An 8448-nucleotide genomic window follows, 5' to 3' on the forward strand; every position below is an offset into this window, starting at 1 on the left:
TTTGTTGACTGGCAAAGTGAAATAAACATCTTCTCTTCTCGCAAGAGGCAGGTGTCCTATTTTTGAAATACTGGAGAAAAGATCTACAGCTGTAAATTTCTTAAAATTATGTGTTTCAGCAAAGCCTATCATATTTGACAACTATATTTGGAAGTTTGAATATACACTTCCCCTTATTACGAAGACATTTAGCGCCCAAATCAAGCCATGGATGCTGGCAATCATTTGCTAAAAGTGTCATTTTATACTTTTTTTTTTTAATTGAAACGTTCAAGGACAAAGGTCTTGAAACAAACTTCATGAATTTCGGGGCACCTGGGTGGCTCATTCGGTTAAGCGTCCAACTTCGGCTCAGGTCATGATCTCACAGTGATCTCTTCGAGCCCCTTGTGGGGCTCTGTGCTGACAGCTCAGAGCCTGGAGCCTAATTCAGATTCTGTGTCTCCCTCTCTCTGCCCCTCCCCCGCTCATGCTCTGTCTCTCTCTTTCTCTCTCACAAAAATAAACATTAAAAATGAAAAAAAAAGAATTTCGTTTATTTCAAGAATTTCAAAAAATAAATTTGTATCTAGTGTGTGTATAGGCTGAATTTAGGAACTATTTGCTAGATGTCATGACTGAAAAATCTCTTTTCAGAGCTTATCAATAAATCCCCTCTCCCCCTAATATTCCAGCTGTGCCCAAGAAGAAATTTTGACAATTGAGCTTTTACCAAAGGTAACTTTCAGAAAATCACTGCAGAGCAGAGGTCCCTCCCTACAGGGGGTCTGCTGGAAGGATCTGTTGACATTTCCCCCTTCCTAAGGGTAACCAGATTTTCATTTGGGTGCACCCCCCACTGCCTGGGGAAGCCCAGAGTTTGGGGGGAAGGTGACACCACCTCCCTATTCCAGGGGCTGAGCTGCTGCTGACTGGTGCCCAGTGTCCTTCACATCACTGGTCCAGGGATGACCATGTGATGCGAACTGTCCAATCAAGTGACCCTCACACTTGGGAATTTGTAGACAGACCAGCTGTCTGTGTCCTGCTGGATGTTGAGGAGGAAGTAGGTGGCTTTGACCTCTACAGGTCCACAATAAAACTATTTATACAAAAGGAACCTGGGTTTCTACATCACATAACTCAGCCAGCCATCCATCAGCCTTCTGGGAAATCTGCCCACCTCTGGCTTCCATTATGGGAGCCAGCGAATCCCCTTTGTCATTTAAATTGGATTCCTAATTACTTGCCGCATCAGGTATCTTTGCTGAACTGAATTTGAGGCCAGGGCGTGGGTGTGGCAAATAAAAACCACCCTAAAATTCTGAAGTGCCTGGAGAACAGTGAGGACACCATTAGCGCGGTTTTGAAACTGGCAAATCTTGCTACATGTTTGCAAAATGGTTAATTAAATTGTCTTCAGTTACATCTTAGGAAATAGGCCATGTGTCTACCAAGATAGTATTAGGTCTTGGTACAAAATGTTCCAGACGTGTTAGCTAATTCTTGTGATCTTTTGTAAGATTTAAAACAAAAAACTAAAAACAAAACCCCAAAAACCTAGCTTGCTTGGGTCGAAGTGCGACCAGAACCGACAGTTCCTTAATTCAAACAGGGTCTTAACTGATACAATCACTTTGGAGAATTTCTAGGTAAAATATCTCTCTACCAAATGAGAAGGAAGGCATTCTTAGAGTTACGTAACTTTTAACCACATGTGCTTGGTGTTTCCTCACGATGGACTCTGAAAACCAAACAGCACATTGGGCTGATATTGAGGGGAGGGACCATTTCCATCCTCTAATACAGGGGGTCAAACGTAAACCCCAAGCTCACCCAGTGTTTTTGTATGAGTTGACAATATTTTTACATGTATCTTTACTTTTTTAATGTTTATTTATTTTTGAGAGAGAGAAAGAGGGGCGGGGGTGCACCCAGGATCCCAAGCCAGCTCTGTACTGACAGCAGACAGCCCCGTGGAGGACTTGAACTCCTGAACTGTGAGATCATGACCTGAGCTGAAGTTGGACGTTTAACTGACCGAGCCACCCAGGCACCCCTAAATGTATCTTTAAAGGAAAAGAAAGAATCATTTTCTGTTATTACTTGGTTTGTAATCGTGTTGTTTTGAAATTTCAAATAACATTCAAGGAAAGCATAGGATTTTTTTTTTTCTCAAAATGAGGATAGATTTTGAAGTGTGAGAATATCCAGCCAGAGAATCTGAAAGCAGAGAAGCTAAAGCTACTTGGATATATTGTCAAAGGGTGCCCGACCAAAAATAATTGAGAGATGGTAGAACAGTAATGTTTGACACAGGAAGGAAGGAGGAATTTGATTTACAAAAAAAAAAAAAAAAAAAAAATCACTTTAACTTTTATAGAACTTTTCTGTTTTGAAAAGCAAGAGTAACTGAACTGATTTCCACTTATATCCGCCTTCCTGCCAAAATTTCAAAGCATGTTTTTTCTAATAATAATACGTGTACCTTGCCTTTCCAGGGAACCCAAAGCATTTTGCAGATATTATCTCATTAGCCCCGATTCTGTCCCCAGGTGCTTCAAATACGTTATCCTGCCTTTCTAAAATGACTGTAACTCAAAATCGAAAATGACACCAGATCTCTTGCCGCTCTTTTTTTTTTTAATGTTGCCTGTAAATCTGGGGCTGCGCGTCCTGGCCTGGGCACAGGACTGCAGAACTCTCTCAGCAGCTGGCTTAAGCAGAAAATGGATGTAGGAAAGACATTGAATAACTCGCCAAAATGGAGAACTAGAGATTCTGGCTCTCGGGCTGGCCGTCTCAAATCTCACTGCCGCAGGTGGATTTTTTAATTTATTTTTAAATAGATGTTACGTGTTTAGAACAATTTTGGGTAGTACAGAGAGTTCCTACGTGCCTTGCACCTAGATTCTGCTATTATTAATAGCTATCATTAGTGCGGTACATTTGCTACAAATAATGAAGCAGTACGGATACATTATTATTAACTGAAGCCCAAAGATTATTCAGATTTCTTTAGTTTTTACCTAATATTCCTCTTCTGTCACAGGATCCCATCCAGGACTCCACATTGCATTTAGTTGTCATGTCTTTGTAGGCTCCTCTTGGCTGTGACAGTTTCTCAGGCTTTCCTTGTTTCTGATGACCTTGACAGTTTCCAGGAGAGTGTCAGGAATATTGTAGAATGCTCTTCTCTCGGAATATGCCTGGTGTTTTTCTCACAAATAGATGAAGACAATCGGTTTTGACAGAAAGACCATAGAGGTTAAGTTCCATATTCATCACACCCTATCGAGAGGCCACATTTTCAAACGGACTCATCGCTGCTGGTGTTGACCTTGATTGTTTGGCCAAGGTGGCATCGGCCAGGCTTTTCCCATACAACGCTACCTTTCCCCCGCTTCCACTGTGCACTGATGGACTTTTATTGGGTGTATTTCCAGAGCAGCAGACCAGAGAGCTGCAAGAGATAAACGTGCTGTGATCACTAACACAGCCTCGGGACTCCTGGACACCTTCGTCCCCTCCTGCCTCCTTCCCGTGCTTCTCCTGATGAAAGGTTGGCATCGTATCTCCACCATCGGGTGCATCGGGCACAGCCCCCCCTGCACTGCCCTGCATGCAGCGGCCGTTTGATCAATCTTCACAGACTAGGAACAGAATTGGATTTCACCTGATAGCTAATAAAACGGCTCCGGAGATGCTGGTAGGCGAAGGAGGGTATGGGCTGCAGGAGCAGACAGTGGCCTGGCTGGGGAACACCTACACACAGGAGCGGCCAAGCCCTGGGGCTCTGATCATGACCCTGACTCATTACGAATTTAAAATCCTGTGTAGCAGAGACTGATTTCGTGACATGGCTTTTTCTTTCTCCCTCCACGGCCAGGCTCTCCCAGGCCCCGCAAGTGAGGGGATGGAGTATCATGGGGGTAATGGGGTCCAGACTCTCCTGAAGGTCCAAGCCATGACATGGGTGGGCCAGGATTTGGCAATGCTGGAAGTGGGTGTCCCGAGGGTCCAAGGCATGGTGACCTGGGCTCGAGGGGTGTCTGCTGCTGGTCGGGCCATCTCTGCCTGGGCTGTGCCTGGCGATCCACTGGCTTCCTTACTCGAGACCCCACATCTTTTGTCTGACTCATCTTCCACTTCTGATGGACCTGTGATCACCCATGACCCCCGCTGCACCTGCTGAGGGTGACTTCAGCTTTACCCTCTGCTCCTACTTGATGAATTCTCGAGACCCGGAAGCTGATGGGCCCAGCCCTGTCCTTATTGCATGGGACTCTCTGCACCAGTCTGTCTTGCAGGCTGCCATATGGATTTCTCTTGGGCCAGCAGTCCACCCTATACCCCTGGCCAACTCAGCTGAGTCCCAGAAGGCAGCCAGCAGGACCCGGGAATGGGACAAGCTCCCCGAGATGGGGCTGTGGCATGCCCAGCAGGGTTTCCATGTCAACCCAAAGATGTGAAGAAAAAAAAAAAGCCTTGCCTAATTTGCAGCTGAAACACAGCCAGTGAGGTTTCGGAATCATCTAGAGAAATCAGAAGGGTGGCCTCCAAGCAGCGTGGTGAGACCTGATGAGGTCTTGCCTGAAAATGCTTCCACTCCACGTCACGTCCCCACTCGGTTTCCCCAGGGCAGAAGTTAACTCGGTTCAACCTGCTCCACCAGACGAGGCTTTTCTAAAATCACCTGCAGGCCGGATGCTCTCTGTCCGTATGTAAACAAGCGGTTTAGGCGGCCCTGTGCGTTAAGGGGGAGGGGGCGCGCAAAGTGATCCCGAAGCCAATGTTTACAGGGACTCCTGGGAACCAGCACGACATAAAAAGTAAGAAGCCACGGCACGAATTGAATAACAGGCAGTGCAGTTGTGGTTTGTCTGTGCCTCTGCCTCCGCGCTCCGTCATCCTCCTTCCCTGCCAGAAGTCCCACAGCCGTGGGAGGCGTGGGGACTTTCTATTTGTTCCCTTCCACCTTGCACAGCATGTTCTTCTATCAAGTGATTTATTCTCGTCTTCGAAGCAGGGCTTCACTGCGGGCGTGGCCATGGAGTCCGTGTGCCCGCCACCTGCTCCCTCGTGGGAGAGCGACCTGGAATGCCCTGGACAGGAGCCAGCTCTCCCAGGTGGAGGTGGGGACAGCAGAGCTCCTGCCCCTGACCGGGGGCCGTGTCCACACGCAGGCTCACACACACACACACACACACACGTGGAGGCACAGGTGAGACCCCCCCCCGCCCCCCAGAACTTTCTATGCAAGACTACGGGTCAGTCAGCACTTTCTTCTCCCTTAGGCTCCTCCTGGAACATTCTCATGGCCACCACCTGGTCTGAGGCCCTCAGTACTGGATGTCTAGGGTTTAGATTCTTCCCCTGAAACCTTCTATTCCTGAAATCATCCTTAGCCATTAGACAAGAGAATAAAAAGAAGGATCAGGAATAGGGACTGACGTGGGCAACGCCTCAAGTCTCCAGCCGGACCCCAGAGCTATCTCCAAATTGGCCCAGCTCACAGCACTGGCCTCCCCTCCCCTCCTCTCCTCTTCCCTCCTCTCCACTCTCTCTTCCCCCCTCCCCTTCCCTCCTCTCTCCTCTCCTCCCCAGTCCTCCTGCTGCTCCTCCAGACGTCCTGAGTCACCAGCATCTGAACATTCCTTCCACCTGGAATTTTCCCCTTCTAGGCTTTGTCACCCAAACCTCCCTCCTCTCAACCCAGCTGGGCCCAGGACAGGTATGGAAAGGACAGAAGAGGCTGACCTCAGCTTGCCTGAGTTTTCCTGCAAATGACGGGAGGGCCTCCAGGAAGGCCATCCGGAAGGTGGGCAGTGGGCTGGGGGTGGGTGGGACCATAGTCCATGGGAAGTGGGTGTCCACACCAAGAGCAGCCCCCAGGACCCCCACCCCTGCGGTGCCCTGCTGGTTTCCAACCGTCCGGCAGGGCCTGGGCCGGGCCTTCCCTGAGAGGACGGATTCAGAGTCACCCCCCAACTGGCAAGTAGCCCAGGCCTGAGGGCAGCAGGGAGGGGGCCTGCAGGGCCCAGGACACACGCCTCCTGCGCGCATGCCACAACCAGGTACCGGTCCAGAGATGGGCCGTGGCCCTGCCCCTCTGACGGGCCTGTGGCCCCGTGGACAGGCTGCGTCCTGCACATGTTTGCTTTAAAGAGACAAAGGAGACATGTCAGCAGGGATGGGGGGCCTGAGCACCTTTTGGTTATAATTTGGTCTGACATGTGCCATCTTTCATTTTCTTTTGGACCCCGGCACCCCCACTGGCCGAGGGGCCCTCTCCCAGGCGGGGGCCAGCTTGGTAACAGCGATCCGTGCTACTTACTCATGCCTGGCTTGTCCCGTCCAGGATGGACAGACAGTAGACATTTCAGAACTTTTGTTTGCGACCTGATCTAAGTTTGGAAGGGGATTTCATGTTTTAGGCCTTTTTGTTTGCGAGGTTGTTCGTTTGTGTTAGATAATACCAGTCATGGGGCGTTCCCGCAAAACACATTTCAGTAGGCCAGTAGGCCGACGTGAATCAACAATTATTTACCAGGTCGTGACTCATTGTCTGACATGGCAGTTCTCCCAATTGAAAACGAGATATAAGAGGTATATTTTCATATATTAGGGCTGAGTTTGCTTCCCTTAGAGCCCGGAAGGTAACAATAAAGTCTGATTTGGCTACTGATAAAATGCTTACACTTGAAAATAACACCAGGGGACAGGTGAGGTCACTGAGAAAGCTGCACCCCTGAGATCCAGCACCCGGCGCGGGCAGGAGGCTCGGGAGGCCTCCAGGATGGGGTGGCAAACAGACGGGGTGGCAAGGGACTAGGCTGGGGGGAAGGCCACCTCCAAAGGGGTGTCACTATACAGGGAGTTTTGGAAGTGTTAGATCTGTTCTGTCTTGATTACGATGGTGGTTTCCTAACTGTATACATCTGACAAAAATCATAGCCCAGTAGGTGATATAAATCATATAACACCATGTTGTGTTATATTATATAATTATTATATTATATATGTGTTTTATATAATGTATGAATTATACTATATAACACTACGTACAAATATATAAGTTGTACTATATAATCGTTATACTATATGCAATATTCTATTTTAGCATTATATAATTCTATAAACTACACAATATAAGGGTGCCCGGAGGCTCAGTCAGTTGAGGGTCCGACTTGGGTTCAGGTCATGATCTTGAGGTTTGTGAGTTTGAGCCCCATGTCGGACTCTGTGCTGAGAGCTCGGAGCCTGGAGCCTGCTTCGGATTCTGTGTCTCCCTCTCTCTCTCTCTGCCCCTCCCCTGCTGAAGCTCTCTGTCTCTCAAAAATGAATAAACATTTAAAAAAAGTATAAATTACACACTATAGACACGGGGTTACACTTCACTGAACTGGCTCAGAAAGAGAAGACATCCGAGGCAGAGGGTGGGTGCCTTTTCTGAGAGCCCAACACCTCACCCACAGGGCAGCTGGGTTAGCCCTGGATTTGCTTCTGGAAAGCCCCACAACTCCTTGTTCCCTGAGAAGAATAGCAGGAAACTTGCAAGCATCTCCCTGGGTCCTGCCGTTGTGGTTCTGTGACCTCCCGTCCCCACCCTCTGACGGGGACCTTCCCAGTCCTGTGTCCCAGGGGACAAGGTGGCCTCAAGTCTCCCACTGGCCGAGGCGGGGCTGTCCCAAGGCTGTGCCTCCCTCACATCTTGTCCCCCCTCCCAGACAGGAGTCCCTGCCTCCAATCAGGACGCTGACGGCTACTCATCTCAGGGTCCCGTGGGCAACTCTGAGCCCCCGCTTCCCAAACTCGGTCTCCATTTCGCCCTGCCCTGGGACTTTTCATGATTTCACAATGAATTTCTCTCAGTGGCTGCACACAGCAGATGTTATGCCCCCAAACAAATGTCCTGGAATTTCCCCCTGAGAACCTGGAGGCCTCTTCCCAGTCAGCGAGCTCCCCAGGGAGGACTGGCTGGGCTTCTGCCTTGAAGGGCTTCTCAGGGGCCCAAAAAACAGGTGAGGGGCGAATTTCAGAAAGAAAAAGAAAAAAATTCTCTGCCACCAGAGAGGAGCCGAAATTGGTTCACTCAAGGCTCCCAGATTCTCCATAATTTGCTTTCTGGAGACGTGTCCTCTTCAGGATGTGTGTGTGTGTGTGTGTGTGTGTGTTCACACAGCTGCTCCCCCACGACACTCCGCTTGCTAAGTCGCTCTCTGATGGATACAGAGACGAAGCCAAGTGAAGATCCTTTTCCTCGCCAGCTTCAGGGCTCTGGTTTCTTGCAACGCGAAGCTGCCTCCTTTTTCGATTTTCTCTGCACGCGAAGTGCAGGGAGGCTGTGCCGCCAGCCGGGCCCCGCTCACGCCGGCATCGGGAAGGGCACGGCTCCCGTGCGTGTCCGTCCTGGGCAAGTATTCAGGGTACTTGCCACGGGGCCTCTGTAGTGCGATCTGAGGGTCC

Source organism: Prionailurus bengalensis, chromosome A1 (assembly GCF_016509475.1).
Source record: "Prionailurus bengalensis isolate Pbe53 chromosome A1, Fcat_Pben_1.1_paternal_pri, whole genome shotgun sequence".
Taxonomy (NCBI): domain Eukaryota; kingdom Metazoa; phylum Chordata; class Mammalia; order Carnivora; family Felidae; genus Prionailurus; species Prionailurus bengalensis.